At 33.9% G+C, this 19,061-nt stretch overlaps 1 protein-coding gene across 5 annotated transcripts in view; it reads right to left on the reverse strand.

Annotated features, from left to right (window-relative positions):
• The window catches only part of Hasp (Hig-anchoring scaffold protein), an 819,228-nt gene that overhangs the window by 257,078 nt on the left and 543,089 nt on the right, over positions 1–19,061 (reverse strand). The gene's annotated exons all lie outside the window — the stretch shown is intronic.

Consider the following 19,061-nt stretch of genomic DNA (forward strand, 5'->3'; position numbering starts at 1 on the left):
ACGCGACAGTTCATACGGTAGGGTGTACCCTGAATCTTCTCGCACGACAGAGATTGGAAGTACTCGATCATCCCTCATATTCGCCCGACTTATCACCTTGACAAAAATTTGACCTCATAGCAAAACTGAAGGAACCATTGCGTATAAAACACTTTTGAGCATGTGAAGAGATTGCCACACCAATGAGCCGTGAAATCAGAGCACTTGCTCATGATGATGTGGTGGGTTTTCAGCGCCTTCCACATCGTTGGCAGTGTGTGATGAATTCTTTTGAAGACTTCTTTGGAGATGCCACTAGTATGTGTTTATGGTCTTGACGAATAATAGTAATTCTACTTGTTACGGTTTGTAATGTTGTAATTCGAGGCAAAACATCTATGAAATGAACGATTCGTTGTATTCATTTTCTCTCGTGTTATATCCTGATGGAGATATGGATGTTCATCCAACTGGCTATATGTAACGTTTATAATGTTGTACTATACTCACATTTGAATATTTCAAAGTTTCTTACTTAGTTTCAAAGAAATGTTGTTTACTTTTCATTTATATAAAAAATAATGCTTTCCATGACTTTTGCGGTGATCCTCGTATGTGAAATTGGTTGGGAGACAATGGAAAGAGCGAGTTGAGTGGCACTTACGCATCTTCAGTTTTCAGTCCGTACAGAACTAAATCCAGCTTAGTTTGCGAAGAAGTAACGCACTTTTCTCCAATGTTGTTACGTCCCAAATGTGCTTACTTTCAGAAATCCTCCTGTGTGACGAATAAACTGTCGAAATATGTTTCCCATTTCTCCACTTGAAGAAGAGCGAATTTCGTATAGTCAAGCGACTGAATCAGAAGAAGAAGAAGAAGAGAGAGAATTGAAGACGAAATGCCTCATGGGAAAAGACGGACATTGAGTCTCAGACGAAAAGCCGTCAGATGGATAGGTTCTAAGCTACACCGAGGGTGTTGACAATACCTTAGTCAACTGCACAACGAGCCGATTATTACGGCCGAAGAGAAGAGGTCCTGATAAAACTATTCTCAAAAAATTGAAAGGAAAAAGAACAGAAAGAAAGGGGAAGAAGAAAGAACTAAAGATAGAACTGAAAGAAAAAGTCAAGTAAGAGAGGTTTCCAACTTTTACTCTACTTTTTTCGTCATTCATTTCATTTATATAAAAAGACAGAAAAATCAATCATGAGAACACAGTATAGGGTACACGGGAATTAACTTCGTGTTGCAAATAGTTTATAACTCTTTAAACCCTTAAGACATTTTAACTAAACAAAAATAAATAAACTAAAAGTATCTGGTTTCTTTCATTGGTAGAATTTATTTAATGATATCTGATTAATGCAATTGCAAGTATCAGTGGTGAAGCGTGGTGCAACGTTTTACCTTGCGTGAGTGGGCTCAGTTAGCATCCCGGTACGAATGGAATCCATCGTGCACAAATGTTGGCGAACTGTGAAAGTACTCGTGCTTCGGTAGATCTAAAGACCATAAGGAATTGACATTCGAAGGTAATGTACATAGATTCTGTAGCAGATACTAGGAGAAATTGTCTCTTCTGAAAATCCAGAACAAAGGAAAATGTGCAAGTGGTTTAGGAAATGTTCACGCTAAGTCCTCAGAAACCAAAAAGACAGGCATCTTGCGAAAGGGCTTTAACCCAACACATAATCTGAATCATTCTGAAGAAACAGATTAAGTTTGGTATATGGAAACAACGTTGCTACCGGGAACTATCGGCGAAAGATTGTGATTACACTGTATTAGTTGGAGTATGGGGAATGATGCCTGTTTGATATGAAGGTTAGCTGACCTCTTAATCAATATTCGGTGGACAAATGAAGTCATGTTTTATGTTGAGGGAGTTTGTTTAACGTATAAATCAAAAACTCTTGATGAAATGAGATAGTGAATTTGTCAAGTTCTTGGAAGCGCGCCACTGGAGTATTTGAAGAAAACTGTCACACCATCCAAACTGTTTACGGAAACTGATAGCGCTTATGTGGGAGTTAGCAATACACAGCAAGGAACAAAATGCTAACTTTGTGAGGAACAAAATACTTCATGCTTCGTTAAAATCGATTAAGAATTTGAAGAATTTTAAACAATTTTCAACAGAAAGTTAACCCCCGCCCACCCTACAGATCTACAGAACTACAGAACTTGTATGATGTTGACTGAACGTGGAATGGAGGTAAATTGCTATATATATACGTATATTAGTATGCTTGTGAAATATTTTCATGTATGAAAGTATTCTCAAGTGCAGATTAAAGTAATGGAACATCAAACTTGGGATATGGAGTTAGTCAAATTTTCGCAAAAATACCCCTAATTGCTGTTTAGAATAAAAAGCAGTGGGAGATGGGAACAATTGTGTTATCTTCAATTATCATTATTGGTTAAATGCTATTAAACTATTGACAAGTCATACAAGGAACCAGTCCGGACACCGAAATACTCAACCTTTGGAGACTATCCGAATGATGGTAAAGTCTACTGTGTTGAAGCGACCTTTCAACTTCTCATGAACATTGTCTGCCGAATGACCAGTCTGTAAATGCAGTGTGTACTTATAATAATTGACTGAAATCAGCGAAGGTCGAATTTACTTTTATTCGAAATCAGGAAACCCATGCGACCTTATGCAGAGTCGTTCTGAAGCGTTATTAGTGCCATACTAAAGAGTTCGACTAACATGTTCCCTGCAGTAGTCTGGTCTTTAGTATGACGCAAATCATACGTCAAAACGACTCTGCATAAGGCCCATGTTCTCTATTTGCCACTTTTGCTTTACCCCAAAGGTAAGAATTGCATGCAGGGTGGTTAAAGTATCCAGCAAATGTAGAAAATATCTATTGCAAGTGAGCTAAAGCACTCATTTGTGAGTATTATTTATCATTGTCAAATTAGACTGTGTTCATATACTGACTTAATAGATATGCCAGCACAATGTGATAGAAATGAATTTACTGTATATTTGTTAGGAGAAATCAACTTTCTGAGCTAACAACACATATCCTCATTTTCAAGTAGTTATTACTTGTAACTTTCAGTATTGAGTTCCGTACGTAATGTTTCTTTATGACCAAAACTAGAAAATATCGCTATATATATATATATATATATATATATATATATATATATATATATATATATATATATATATATATATATATATATATATATATATATATATATACCTTTTAACTTTCGAGTGTTGAAAGCAGAGAAGAAAGTATGTATGATGATCGTTAAAAAAAAATCGAATTCGAGATTTTAACGAACTTATACGTTTCATCACTTATAGATACCAAAGAAGTATTTTTTCGACATCTATCCGTCTCTTCGTCCGTTTATCCTGACGTATACTTGCCTAGAGGCCATACCGTTCAATGTATCTGACTCAAATTTTAAAGTTACGATTTTCATGTGATTCTCCAGTTTTTTTAAAAAATTTTGCTCCTATCCCTAAAAATAAGGGTAGGTTACTGACGGGTGAAAATATACAAGTGCCTTAAAAACGGCTCTAACTATTTTCTGCATATTTTATAAAACAATATGTCATTAACAACCCCATGCTGTATTGTAACTGATTTCTCCAGGAAAAATTGAATAGGGGTGGTTTACTTTTGAAGTGAGTTTTATCGGTGATTTTCATAAAAACAACTCAGAGGATTTTGTTCATATTTCACAAATAAATATTTCATTAATAACGTGATGGTATGGCATAACACATTTGTTCTGAAACTTCTACGAGAGACAGTTTACTCTTGTGTGTTTCTTTCGAGCGATTTTCTTAATTACAGGTGATTTTGTTCATATTTCATAACATATTTTATTAATAACCTTAGAATATGACATAGTTCACTTGTCCTGAAAAAATCTACGAGGAAGTGATTATTTTATTAATAATTCTATAATGTTACGTAAATTACTTCTTATGAAAATATTTACAAGGGGTAATTCACTCTTGGGAGGTGACTCTTTTCATCAGATTTTGTTCATATTTCGTAAATAAACATTTCATTAATATTCCTATAATGATGCGTACTTATTAGTATTAATATTCCTATAATGATCACTTACATACATGAGAATGTCCACAAGGAGATAGTTTAAACTCTTGAAATGAATTCTTTTAATAGTTTTGAAAGCATGATTCATTCGAATTTGATATTTTATAAGCAAATATTTTATTAATAGTCCTAACATATGGCATAAATATGTTTTAAGGAAAATCTACAAGTGATAGTTTACTTTTGAGAATGAGTTTTCTTTTCCGAAAACACCTTATAATTTTGTCTGTATTTCAGATGGAAATTTTCTAATTGCAGCACAACATGATTTAGCTTAAGGAATTAAAGGAGAAAGTTTAGTGCAGGGCTCTTACCTTTTACTGTAGGTGTGGTGTAGGATTTTCAATTACAAAGTTAGTGTGGTATAAACTAAAAAATGTTTAAAAATGGCGCATATCCTTATAAAAATATCTTTAGTTAAAAAAGAAACAATATATAAAGGTATCAGATTTATTAAAATAACTTACAATATATCACGTTTAATTTGCACATTTCAAGACTTCTAATTAAAACAAATATACTACACAAACGATGATCCAATTCAATCGTTTTCTGATAAATGAATATTCTGAATGGCATGTTTTCTACAATTTTTTGTATGTTTGTGTCTATTTAACTAAAGAATCATTAGTTGGGAAGATCAAAATTTAAAAAGAGCTGATTTCCTGTTTACGATGTTCAATGCATACTCCGTAAATCTATTTGAAGCTCCTTTCAGAGCTTAAAAGTTTAATGTCTAAATATTGTAAAAAAAATCTCATAATGTTAGAAGTAGATAGTCAACTTCTCTATGCACTTAAGCATACCGTACAAACTTCGTGTATCTTTTTTTTGACAACTTTAGTGATTGGATCTGAATTAATTGTGCTCTGAACGCACCACAATGTCTCCTCTGTGGACATTATTCCCGTTAACGATGTAGAATTTCTAAGAAATACAAAGAAAAGGAAACCCAAAGAAAACAACAGAATATGCTTTAGAATATCATGTTAAGCTTATATTCATTCTGTAATACAACCAGTTGGCAACTATGACATGGCTTGGTAGTAGGACAGAGAAGGCGTTCGTTTTCAAAGAGAAATCCTGCAGTCTTTTAAGGACAACGGGAAGAAGAGAACGAAACGGGAAGTTGATGGTACTGGCAGCATCCTTTTGGGGATGCGGAAGGATCAAGTGTGTTGGGGAAGTAGGAGAGAGTCTTTATTCGATATTGATGGGATATAAACGGATCGATGACCCTGGGACTTTCTCATTGCACATGAGACGCCGCACATACATATACACACACAGAATGTGTAAACACGAAGAAGGAACAGTGGATGCCATCGCGTCTCTTAGTTTGCGGGAGAGAGGGAAGGGGAGAATCATCTGACAAATGAACTACGTAAATAAATCGACTTCAAGATTGATGGCTCACAACCAAACGACATAATACTGTTTGGATAACCTAAAGAGTAAGAAAATTTCGTACCAGAGCAAACACAAAAACAAAGGAAATCATTCTTTATTTGGTAAGGAAACCCGTTTGCTTAAATCTGGAATTAATAATAAGAAGGAGAATACCAAATAAGAGCATGAAACTAATAAAAAATTATATATTGAACATAATTCTTTTATAATGGATATTCGTGTTTATTAGATAATTATTCTTGTGTTCTATGTTGGGTTAAATTCAGTTGTTTCAGAGTAATATTCCAAACATACAAATACTACCATATAATGAGTGTTTAATGAATGACAATGTCTAAAAGACTTTTAAGAAATCAAACTGAATAACATATAAACTTTCACGCATAATTTTCTACAAAATGAGAAATTATATTGGATTAAAGTTTGAAATTATGTATGCTTGTACGTTTTCGTTAGCGTTACCTAAGTAAATCATCAAAAATAAAAATTTCCAACCGTAGAGTGGTTTTAGGGGGAAATGAAAAATCTTTCCCATGTTATTTATATGGAACATCTTCTAACCCCAAAACGTTTAGGCATTTCCGGCAGGATTAAAATGATGAAATTTACCATGATCGTAGCTTTCCGGGAGTAATCTACAGAAAAATTGCCAAAAGTGAATATTTTTTTAGTTTTTAAGGGGTCTAAAGGAAAGATGAAAAAATTCTCATGTTATTTAAATGGGCGTTCTCTTGGAATCCAAAATTTTATCTGTTAGATGCTAGAAATAGGAACAGAAACTTGAAATTTGGTAGAATTGTGAGTTTAAGAGGTGCGAGGCCGTAAGCCATGCAAAGGTGGGGATCAGGGGGGCAAACCCTCAGCTGGGCCAAATTCAGGAAATCTTAAGAACAAATGCTCGAAATTCACTGTTGATGCAAAGACTGATACATAAGAGATGCGAGGCCGTAGGCCGAGCGAACACACACACACACATATATATATATATATATATAGAGAGAGAGAGAGAGAGAGAAAGAGAGAGAGAGAGATTTGTTACACCATTTATTTATTTATTTATGTACTTCATACGTAAAACAAAGAGTTCACTTGCATATTTATCTATTGTTGTTACACTATTACATTGATGGTTGTGTATTTTGTAAGTAACAGTGATGCTCTATAATCCTCACAACGACGTACAAATATTAATTCAATTCCCTACAATAAGCGAATGAAGAGTTGGTTCTGTTCAATTCTATGTTCTGTTCATAAATCGTGTCCCCTTCTGCACTTAATTTACATACCAGCTTAGCGATATTAAATTCGCAAAACGCCGGAAAATTTAAACCGAGAAATTTTACATCTGTTTTGAAATTTCAAATTAAAGGATAAATAACAATTTGTTATATATATGCATCAAATAACTAACATTCTACAGAAGAAAAAATTGAAATATGTTCACAAATAATCGAAAATTGTCCATGTCGTTGAAAAATGTAAATAAATGGTTTTCCACTTCTCGGCAAATGGCTTTACGCAGCAACAAAAATATTTTAGTTGAAAACTTAATCATGTTAATGCAAATTGTATGCTATTCTAATGGCAATATGTTGCTCCCTACTAAGTTAATCTGTATGCAAGAGAAGCAGTGGTTGAAAACGTACCGCAATTTTACCACTTTCAGACCTTGCTAAAAATTTAAGACGGTGGGAGTTATTTGTACAAATAGGTATAAATATAGTGTGTATTCACATTTACTATACAGCATCAACATCTGGGATTCTGGTAGGGCGGATATGCTATAAATCCCGCTCAATTATAGTTTTCACTCATGAAACTATAGCTGCTACGTTGTACATTTACAACGTCATCAATCTTGAATTAACATTTGAACTTATCTGAACATTTTGCGGGGTCCTGTCGTCCAACAGGATAACGGACATTGTCATACTACCAGACAGTCTAGTGTGCTCTACTCTTGCACTGTACTTAGTAAAAATAAAATAAAATAAAATAAAAAATAAATAAAAATAAAAAGATAGCGTTAAAACAGCTCAACTTGTCCGCCACTGTTAGTGTGTTGTTTCAACAACATGACTATCGCGTTCCTAGGGTATCAAAAATACACAATAATTGACACTGAGAATTTGTGTTCGTCATTTCTTGGTATAAGCACAACATATTTGATATTTATAACAAGTAATATCGTATAATATGTCCTGTAATACTTCACGAAAATAGTTTTGTGAGCGTATTAATTTTCTAACAACATTTACGTAAGTACAAGGCCTGTCATCTATGCATACAGTGGTAAACAAATCGAGTTGTTTCAACACTATATTTCTTCCTGTGCGTATTTCTCAGGACTTACTCCTATGAACAGTGTAGAACATATTGGAATCGCGCTTGAGCACCAGCCGTGTCCCGTGTTCCAGCTACGCCAAGATGTACAGCTAGTGTGAGGGACTATACTACAGATAGACAGTCAGTTTCTGTTTGACGGGTTATTTATACGTAACTACTGCATATTCTGTTAAGTTGACTGTATACATTTTCAACAACCTGTATAACGTGTTTTGAAATGTCCCACGTATCACTAACATCTACTATTATCATCTTTTTGTATAGCAATTTTGGGTCACTTCCATGAATTTCTACTCCGATTCCACCAATTTAAATAGGACAGACATACATATTTCTAAATTACCAAAAACGGCAAGACCCTTTTAACTGACAGCGATCTGCCATCAAGTTCTCGAATCTTTTAAGGTAGCACATCAAAAAATGCAATGCTACAAAGCCTATAGTTGAAACATGTGCTCAACTCTAACTTGAATGGAATCAGCTTTTACAATGCATTAGCTGAGCAGTCACTGCTGTGAACGTCCTTGCTGCCTTTCAGATATAGGGGGGGAATGTGCTATCACTTGTGGCACCATCGCGGCCAAGGTAACAACTGCATTCTTCCACCGGAGTCTACGACGACAACTCAGTGCTTAGCCGATAATATAGTGGATGGTTCTTCCTTTATAAAATATCTATTACTTCTTATGGCATTAAGTGGTTGTTTTAAGTGTTATGTTCCTTTTCCTCACTACCTCATACGCTCTTAAAAGTCTAGTATTGTTGAAAGTAAGATAATTGGTGAAACTAAATTCGAAAAAAATGAAATTTTTGAGTTTTACGTCCCAAGGTTATGCCGGTTAGGTGAAAGGAGACGGTCATGATGAGAAATGAATGAAATAGTGGAATGAAGAAAGTGGGAGGAAACGGAAGAATCCCAAGAAAACCCACGAGTACGGTATTTGTCCACCACAAAGTCCACACGGCGCTGGGATCGAACCACGGACCCCAAGCACCGGGACTGAACGATCTTGCACTGAGCCACCGCGCCCCCCCAACTAAATTTGACTATAAATGTTTTGTCTAACTATTCGAAGAAAATTTTTATGTGACTCAAGAACAAACAAAGTTATTTTAAAAGAGGAAAATAAAAAGTCTGTATCTTTTTTTCTTCAAGTGCCTTCTATTTTAGCCGAATTTACCAAACTCATTAGTGTATAACATCTAGTAGGCCTATATTGGACGCTCGGAAATGACAGGTTAATTGAGAGAAAAACAATTTTAGACATGTCAATTTATTTCAAACAATAACTTATTAGAACCCCAGGGAATTCTCTGGAATTTGAACATTACAGTTGAAAGGAATGTACCCATCTAAAAGTATTTTTCTCTGAATTAACCTGTCACCTCTGAGCGTGCAACATATCGGACGTTATGCACTAACGGAGAGTTAGATTGAGGAAAAAATCTCTAATCTTTTACTAATATTATTAATGCTGTTTATAGTATAAGTGTCCTCAACCTACATCGCTTCCCATCCCATTGCTTCTCGAAACGGAGAAGTGGTTTGGCCCATTTCATCGCTCGTGATGGCGAATGTGGCTTTTCCTATGAGCTCCCATTTCATTGCTCGGATGAAAGAAACGAGCTCGAAACAAATAAGCGGTTGCAAATGTGAAATAATAAAGAAAAAAATCATCAGTTGCAAATCTCAAATTTATACGTAAAACAAAGAAAATGTAAACAAGTCAACACTTTCTCTGGAAACTAATTCTGATCCTTCAGAACGATGATGTGCAGTCCATATTCGTCATCATGAAGTGGCCGAATCAAGACCCCTTTAAGAAAAGCGATGAGATAGGAAGCTATGTAGTGGGCATAAATCCTTACATAATTCTAATATATAGATTTAGAAGTATTTTCTCACTGGGAATAAAGTCGAATGACACCAAAACTTCTTTTTCTTTTAATCTAGAAACGCGATTAGCTTTCTTTGCCAGCATTTCTTTCGACATAAACCCAGCATTACTTGAGTATTATCTAAAAGCTTTACAAACTGAAATTCACAAAGAAAGAGAGAGAGAAAATGGCGACAATAACTATGACTTCTGTAAGATTTAGGAGTCTTAATTGACAAAAATAATCTAATCTAACTGTGACTGCAGCGACGAGTCTCCGGCATTGTGCGCTGTTAAGCCTCTTGAGGAAATTCTAAGAAATATGGTCTTTACTCGTCCATGGTGTCTGTCGCTTTAATCAATGAGTTGAGTATAGCAGTTCTTAAGCTTACAGCAGCCGTACGAAGAAAATAAGCAGCTGAGGAGAGAGAAGGCTTTGAGTTGAGTTACCTTCCGGTCTATCCCATACAAGTTTCTTCTTCGTCTTGTTCTATCCGCTGGTAAAAGCGGACGCCAAGAAGATTTATCACCGTCATTTTAGGAACAAAGAGAAGACAAGGGGCTTAGATTTGATATAACAATACAGGACGAAACGTGGTTTCATCCTCTCTCATAATAGATTAAATTAGATGCCATTTTTGTTTTTATTTATATTGTTTTACTTGTATTCTTTACACTTAGTTGCAGTTGAAGACATGAACGCAAAATTAGCAGAATCACAACAAAGACTGTGAAACTACATTGCGAATATCAATCTGAATCATAAGAAGACAAACAGTTTAAGACGTGTCGTATTTTACATCCGTATGCAATACTAAGGTTAAGAAAGACGGGCCTAAATTCGGCAGACCATTATTCAAGATCAATCCTTACAGTTGCCTATATGCTGTTCCGCACACACTATTTACCTTTAAGAGTGATGGATAATAGAACCAGATCTGGATCCGGTCTGTGAACACAAGCAGAATTAAAGTTTGATGTATTTATATTTCTCTTCTTTAAGAGGCCTCATCACGGCGAAATTTAAATAGCGCTAATTTTACAGTAATTATGTGGAATCTTCAAACAGATAAAAGATAATCGAAAAGTGGAATAAGATATCGGTAGACAATATTATTTTACATGAGATACCGTTATCACGACTCATTTACCTGCTTTCGATTTCCAACCATTTAGAAGATCGACATTTATTTTCGTGTTTCTAAATGTCTGGAAATGGAAAGCTACTAGGTGACTAGTGATAACGGTACCTCATGCAAAATAATATTATCTAGCGAGCTCTTGTTCCACTTTTCGATTATCTTTTATCTATTTGAAGATATCACATAATTACTGTAGAATTAGCGGTATTTTAATTTCGCAGTGATTAGGCCTCTCAACTGCATAAAGTAGTCAGATTCCAGTTTTAAAAAGACAAAGAATATTCCCGTGATTTGCAACATCAAATCTTCAGGACAAGTAGAGTAAGTTGAGTTCAAAAGTAAAATAAAATAAAATAAAATAAAAATGTTTAGACACAAATGAAAAAGGAAACTACTTACCTGAAGCAAATGAAAATAGCACATTTTTATTAAGTGTAAAAATTTATTACACATTTTTTCATCGTTTCAGGACAGATAAAATGAGGCAAATAACCTGATTATCTCACGGTACACGAGAAAATTATGGTAGTTGCCATATTGATACAAACGACTATTTCTGTATACAACGTACTATGCAAACTTGTTTATATTTTATGTTTATTTTAGTTTAGAGTTCCTTGTGTTTATTCTGGTTTAGAGCTCCTTTCCAGTTATTAAAGCTAAACATACAGTAGGAGTAGAGTACAACGCGGAAGCGCATAATATGTTCTGTAATTGGGATCAAACTTATGGTGGTGTGCATTCAAAACCCAAAAGCCATCAATAGAAAAGAAATATTCTTGAGTTTTCAAGATAATGCTATTTTCGAGAAAAAACATGATAGTTGTTTTCTTTATAAAAGTAAATAAACAAAATAACATAAAAATAAAGTAAACGTATTCAATTTTCATACCCATCTCTTTAAAAGCAGAGTGAATGAATTTAGTATGCGATTTTATTCTCTCCTGTTCAACCACATTTTAAATACCTTAAAGAAAAAACAAGCATAGAGCCTGAATTTTATGTTTATTATAATATTATAATATGTTTGTAGTATTATAATATATTTATAATAATAATAATAATAATAATAATAATAATAATAATAATAATAATAATAATAATAATAATAATAATAATAATAATAATAATAAAAGTTATGACAATGTCAGAAAGTTACAGTAAGACCAATCATTATCTCAGCTACAGCAATTGTTTCTAAAAGTACAGTGACGCACGCAACTGGAACACATAAACGCAAAAATATCTCTAACAAATCCGCAAAAATCCATAATGCTAGACATAGTGATGTGAGGTGGAAAACTTTTCGATCTAAGCAAATATCAGTGATCAAGTAACAATTCCTCATTAACCATAAAATTGATTGAATTCATATATAGAAATGTTAAAAAGTAAAAGATCGTTTTAAAAAATCTGAAAATTTTTATCGCTTAGAAAATTTCCAGTACTATGTAGGAACAAGTGAAACAATTTTTCATGAATTGAGAAGTTTTATGTCGTGTATAGAAAAATTGAAAAACTTTTTATGAGTCGGTAAATTTTCATCATTTTGAAGCAAAAAGTAAAACAAATTTTTGTGAATCGAAAAGTTTTATTGCTCTGTAGAAACAAGTAAAAGGAATTTTCATGGATCGGAAAATTTTCACTACGATGTAGAAACACACGGAAAAACTTTTCATAAGTTGGACAATTTTGAATATTATGTATAGTGATGTTAGGTGGAAAATTTTCCACTATATTTAACTACATATTAAGCTATAAAATTGAATTCTTGTAGAAGAAATTTAGACAGCAACAAATTATAATTTTCCAATTAGCTTTCGGGAACTGGAATATTTCGGGTTGGCAAGTAAAATTTTACACAGTGTTTCTCTCTCTCTCTCTTTCTCTCTTTCTTTCTCTCTCTCTCTCTCTCTCTCTCTCTGTGTGTGTGTGTGTAGGTGTGTGTGTGTGTGTGTGTGTAAAGTACAGGGAACATACATCGAGTTCGTAGAGAAAAAGTATCCCATTCCAATATTTAAAATGTAACAAGAAATAGAAAAGAAACCTTTGTGAATTTATCAATTATTTCAAAGACAGAAAATCCCACTATTTCTTCACATAAACTACATAAAAGTTCCTTATAAAGATTATTTTTGTAACAGAAAATAAGAAGAAATGTTTTGATTTCATTGGGTTTAACACACGCAAATTAGAACTTCAATATTGAGTTTTGTATAATGAATAACTTAGAGCATATATTTTGCATTGTAAAACTACAAATATTATGTATAAAAAATGTATTAGAAATAATAACTATTCGATAGAATAAGTACATATTATATAACAAAAAGGAAATATATTTTTAGTTTGTAAATTAAAATGAAATTACTTGCTTTTAGAACGTAACGCTAATAGCGCAGCTTTTTACGTTTCTTTTATTATTTTATTGAAAGAACAACTATACAAGTCAACTTGCTTATTAGTTACACTTACTTTCTCTTTTGAATGAATATATGAATATATATATTCTTTTTAGAAAATGTTCAGTATTTGTTTTCATGAGTTATTTAAACTGGGATTTTAGTTCAGTCAAAAATTTACAATAGGTACTTTATATTATCTCTACTTATTTATATATGTTGCAAAAATGTAACTCCAAAAAACTAGCAAAGATATGAGAAACGCGTATTAAACTGACGAAATTTTGTGAGATCAAAGGTGAATTCTGAGGGAAGAACACATTGAAGTTTCTGAAACATTTTTGAAGAAATGAAAGAGTCGTTAGATTTTCACTTCATGAAACTTTTCTCAGGCAATATTTATCATCAATAAATTTTACGGCTATACAACGATGTAGGAATAAGTGGAATATGTTTGTGTGAATCGGAAAATTTTGTGAAAATTTTCCTTTTTAAAATATTTCGGAAAATTTTCATCACTAGTTAGACACCTGTCATGTAGTCAGAAATTTCTTTGGAGAACTCTATAAATAATTTACACTTGCTAGAGACGGTCGTCAGATTATTAGGCTGAAACCAGTTTAAACCAAGATATAATAATAATAATAATAATAATAATAATAATAATATATGCTTTATAGTTCCAAAAAATCCGATAAGCGGTGCAAATTACGTTCAAGTGTTGGAAATGCTCTCATACAGTTACAAACTGGCTCTTGTCCACGTCCAACAAACGAAAGTAGCGGAGGAAAAATTTACAGAAGCAAACGGTTTCTTGTCCTTTAGACATCTGTTCAAGGGCGCCCATATTGTGGTTTCCAAGGGGGGCAAGTATACGAGACATTTCAAATATAGGTTCAAATTTTGCTGTAACTAATGTAAAAATTCTATTGGGTTTTCGATATTCCGAAGTACAATTTCCTCTAGGGGGCAAGCGCCCCCTTGCCCTCCCTGATGGGCGCCCTTGCATCTGTTGTTTGTAAATAAAAACAATTTCAAAGGGATTCTCGTTCACAAGTCACAGCTAGGTTCAGATAAGTTAAAAATGTATTGTTTTCTCATAACACAGTAAGTTCTAAGGACAGTATGTTTATTCGTAACGGCTGGTAACCCTTCTATTGATGTTTTTGTCTAAATAAAACATATTTTCAACGATCAGTTTCATTGTCACATTCACCCAAATAGGAAGTTGCGTCGTGTTTTGCGCTATGCCTTCCAACGTTATTTGTTCTTTTAACGTGGATATTGAGAAATTGAAATTACATCCTGTTTGCTGTTTGTGTGGTTTAATTCTGTGATGGATGAAGAACCACAGACCTCGCACGTAAAATATTCTACTGAAAAGTCGTTAATGAGTAAGGAACCTGTTGTAGGGACATATCCGGGTAAGATCAGATATCAGACGATTGCTTCAACTACATTTTGGAACGGATTGGCAGGATATTCCTTCCTTGAAATTCTACATGGATATCAAATGTGGTGATACCCTTAGAGAGGAAGAAGAAGCAGAAAATGATTATGTCGGAGGAATAATAGAGGATTTGGGATGTACAGCATAAATACAACGAGATGATGGTTCACACGCATAATCCCCCTTTACACAAGCTGTTGCATTACTTTACTTTCTGTAGAAACTGTTGTTTACAATGCAATCAAGCTTTGATCACGCGATTTTTTTTTAAAGTTTAGTTTCGTGAAGTCTTAAGAGGAGTTGTCGTTTGCTTTTAGTAATATTATCTCCTGCTTTGAAGAATCTTTCAAACCAGCCATTCTTTATTCCTAAGTTGCTCTGTTTCAGACATTTCTTTTATAGCCAACAATAATTTCTTTTATAGCTATCACTTTTATCCTGTTTCTATTATAATAAACAAATAATTACATTATATCATTTTTGTCTCAGAAACGCCTTATCTCCATGACAAAATGGCTTCCTATAGTTCCAAAAGGTAACTTGTTCATTAAACAGTTCAAAAATGACTCTTGTCCAAATTACCTTTTTAATATTTCCTTCAAACTATTGCATAGAGTTTATTCAAAATTTTAGCAAACATTTATTTGCTCCTGGTCAATCATTCTGCAAAAAATGGCACATATTAGTGAAAATTTGACGCTCCAGAACGTTTTATTTCGGTTTCTGGAAAATTTTGTTTGGTGGACAAGATGTCGTTTGGAAATGGACGACTCATATGATATTTGCTAAATAGACTAGAATATTCAACCTTTAAAACTTTTAGAACATATCAATTGAACTAAAGTCAAACAATATATTCATACCTGTTTCGCAAGTGTTACGCTCTTTGATGCCCTTTCTGCCTCTAAATTTGTTTGATAGACTTGGTGTGAGGTGAAAAATGTATAATTAAAATCACAAAATCAAACCAGACTATCAGATCATTTTTTCTAAAAGAAAAAAAAAATATTTCTCTCTAATTATAACACGTATCCATTGATTTAAAAAGCAGCTACTGTGCGTGTTTGAACGGTTAACATTTTAAAAATGAAGTTGGTTTTAATTTCAATTGAGATTAAAGAATCCGCATAACACGTACACAACAAAACCATTATTAAGGGAGTGGGGAAACAGAAATTTTTGGGGTGGAGGAAAAATAATAATAATTAAATAACACTGAATACAGAGATAACTGTTCTAATCCAGTCAACTTGTTACGCTAAACATGGAAATTTGAATTGCAACAAAATTTGCTATAGTGCAGGATCTCCCAAACTCTCTCTCACTAAAACACACACACACAGACCAACCAACACAAAGCAATAATTTCCGACCGTGCATACATAACGCGTTGCCATATATTTCCGCAAGTACGTCCAATTCAAACAAGGCTGATAGGAAAAGCGGTGTGCGGGAGGGAGGAGGTATTGAATTACAGATGGGAGCTGTGATATATTGAACGAGTCGCGAGTGACAGGGAGGATACTAATTGAGCTTATCTGTGGCTCTGGAACAACACATTCCGCTTCTGTCCTCAATCCAATATGCATTAACTTGATTTGCACGACGAGCATTCGAGCGAGTCTGCATCAGCAACAGCTCTAAATAGTTTGCTCTGCCGCAGTCAATTGATACCAATTAAGGCACCGTCTTACCCCCGGTGCGTATCGTGTTACGAGACACCTCTCACGATGTCCATAATAATTATACTCTCGCTCTGTTGATGTTTTACAAATCAAAATTTATGGTCATGGTTAGGTTTTTGTTTTTGTATAACCAAGTCACTATATATAACTTGATAGCAATGTCTCATGTCATGACCTTGTTATTATTATTGTATATGTGTATCACTCTCCTTACCGAAGTATGTACAAAAAATCGATTTTGATATTCTATTCATATTGTTTGAAAGAGTTAAAAATCTATATGGAAACCTCACCTCATCCGCTCTAATATGAAAAAAAAAATCTGATCAAACCACACATTTATTACAAGTTTTATATGTGCAACACAATCGAGAAATCTAGCACTAGATACAACCTGTTAGTCAATAGTGAATATTTTTCAAATTGATTACACAAATAAATAATCTATTACAGAAAATCAGAAACTATCAGTTGTATTAGATTGCCAATGGACGACACTCTTTTTAGCGCCATTAAAATGTTTCTCTCGAAACCTACGCATGGCAGTTTATCCTATATATATATCTCTTTGGACCGAGAGACACCATCAAAATGTTAGCTGCAAGGGGCCTCATACAGCCAATTTGTCAAGATGCCCACGCATTCAGCAAATACTTCAAGCAAATATTACATCGATAACTACAAATACAAGTTCCCCCTCTGTACCTCTTCTGGTAAATTCTGCTTCTCCTAATTCAAGATCAGAAACTACAAACTTACAGTAAACAATTAACGTCGCGCTAGCACTTCACCACACAAGACGGTCATCCGGAGGCAGTCTATCCTCTGAAGATCTAGCGACAACCGTGAAAGAACTTCTTCAACTACTGAAGGATTTTCAACTATCCAACATACTAAACTTAATACGAGCCTACAAGCCGCATCTTAAAGCCTTTCCTGATCCACTAAGTAAATTCTTTATTGTCACGGAACTTCTGTTATCAAGATCAACAGTACCTTCTCAGACTCAATGGTAGGAGAAGCCTTCTCCACACAGCCGTCTTCAACACCCATCGATCTGGCACATCCAATTTTCCATGAGCTCCTTGACCAAGTTTCAGTTTTACCACGCTATACCTACCCACCACTGAATCATCTCCTCGCTATATACGAACGCATCGAAACCATCGACCGATATAATCCAAACCGTCGTATCTACCAAAGCAATCTACATATATATATATATATATATATATATATATATATATATATATATATATATATATATATATATATTGTACGTAACCTGAGTGTATTTCTACAGACGCCACACAATTCCTACTTCAGCCCGTAGTAACATACAGCCTGCAACCATTCAAAAAAAAAATAACGCTTCATAAAATTGAAAATATATCTGGCCACAAAGAAGGTATTGCCTTCTACGGCTCGCCCATCCTCGGATGAGAATGAAACTCTTTGGGGGGGGGGGAGGAAAAAATGAGTTCAACAGAAATTGAAGTTTAGGAGTTAACGATAATTCTGGCTACATGTCATTAATCATACTATGCACTGTCGTCTTGCTAAACTTCTAATGAAGAGGTTGATGAGGGTATACTTCAGTATCATTTTCATTTGAGAAGGTAGCGTCATTATTGTGCAGCATCAACTTAAAAAAAAAAAAAACTCAATTTTCCCAAATGTACTAACCTAAATAATTTTATTCCCCTCAGTGAGATCAATTTGTCTCGTCTTGTAATTTTTCTTTTTCGTTAAACGCTAATAATAAAGTAAATATAATCTTAGTAGAATCTAATATGAGCTACAATTTCGGCAAATATATCATTGCCTTCGTCAGACATACTATCTCTCTATCTTAATATTGTTATTGGTTTTATGTGAGATAATGTGCTATATATACAGACATTAAGTTTTCTACTATTAATAATATTATTATTACAGTATCTCTATTTAAACCGATTTCTGCTTAATAATCTGACGGAAGTCTCTGGCAAGTGCAGATTACTTGAAGAGTTCTTCTTCTGCAAAGAACTTTCTGACCATATGACAGATGTCTAGTATCGCCTGATTTTTGTGGATTTGTTAGGAGATGTTTTCCGTTTATCTGTTCAAGTTGTGTCACAGTACTATTAGGAACAATATTGCTGTAATTAAGATAATGATTGGTCTTACTGTAATTTTCTGACATTTCCATAACTTTTTGATTTCTTCAGTCACGTCTTTATATTTGCTTATTTTCGTCCTGAATGTTGTACGTATGTTATGAGTCAGTGGTACTTCTTGGTCCATTTTATTGATAATAGTGATGTCGCATTTATTTGCAGGTACCGTTACTTCCGTTATTTCTCGATCTCAGTAGAGCTTGCATTTATCGTTTTCAAGTATTGGACTTGGATAGTATTTGTAGTATGGTTTGATATCGGTGATTAATTCCATGTTATGTGCCAAAAACTGGTGAATGCTTTATGCAACATTGTTGTGTCTTTTTAGTTAATCTATGCGAACCATTATACGGCATGAGCCTGTGATGTGTTCTATAGTTTCTGACGTGTCTCCGCATTTTCTGCATTTTATTATTATTATTATTATTATTATTATTATTATTATTATTATTATTATTATTATTATTATTATTATCTTTACATACATAATATGGCAGACGAAACCCCA

This window comes from Thermobia domestica, chromosome 2 (assembly GCF_964235325.1).
Source record: "Thermobia domestica chromosome 2, izTheDome1.hap1.1, whole genome shotgun sequence".
Taxonomy (NCBI): domain Eukaryota; kingdom Metazoa; phylum Arthropoda; class Insecta; order Zygentoma; family Lepismatidae; genus Thermobia; species Thermobia domestica.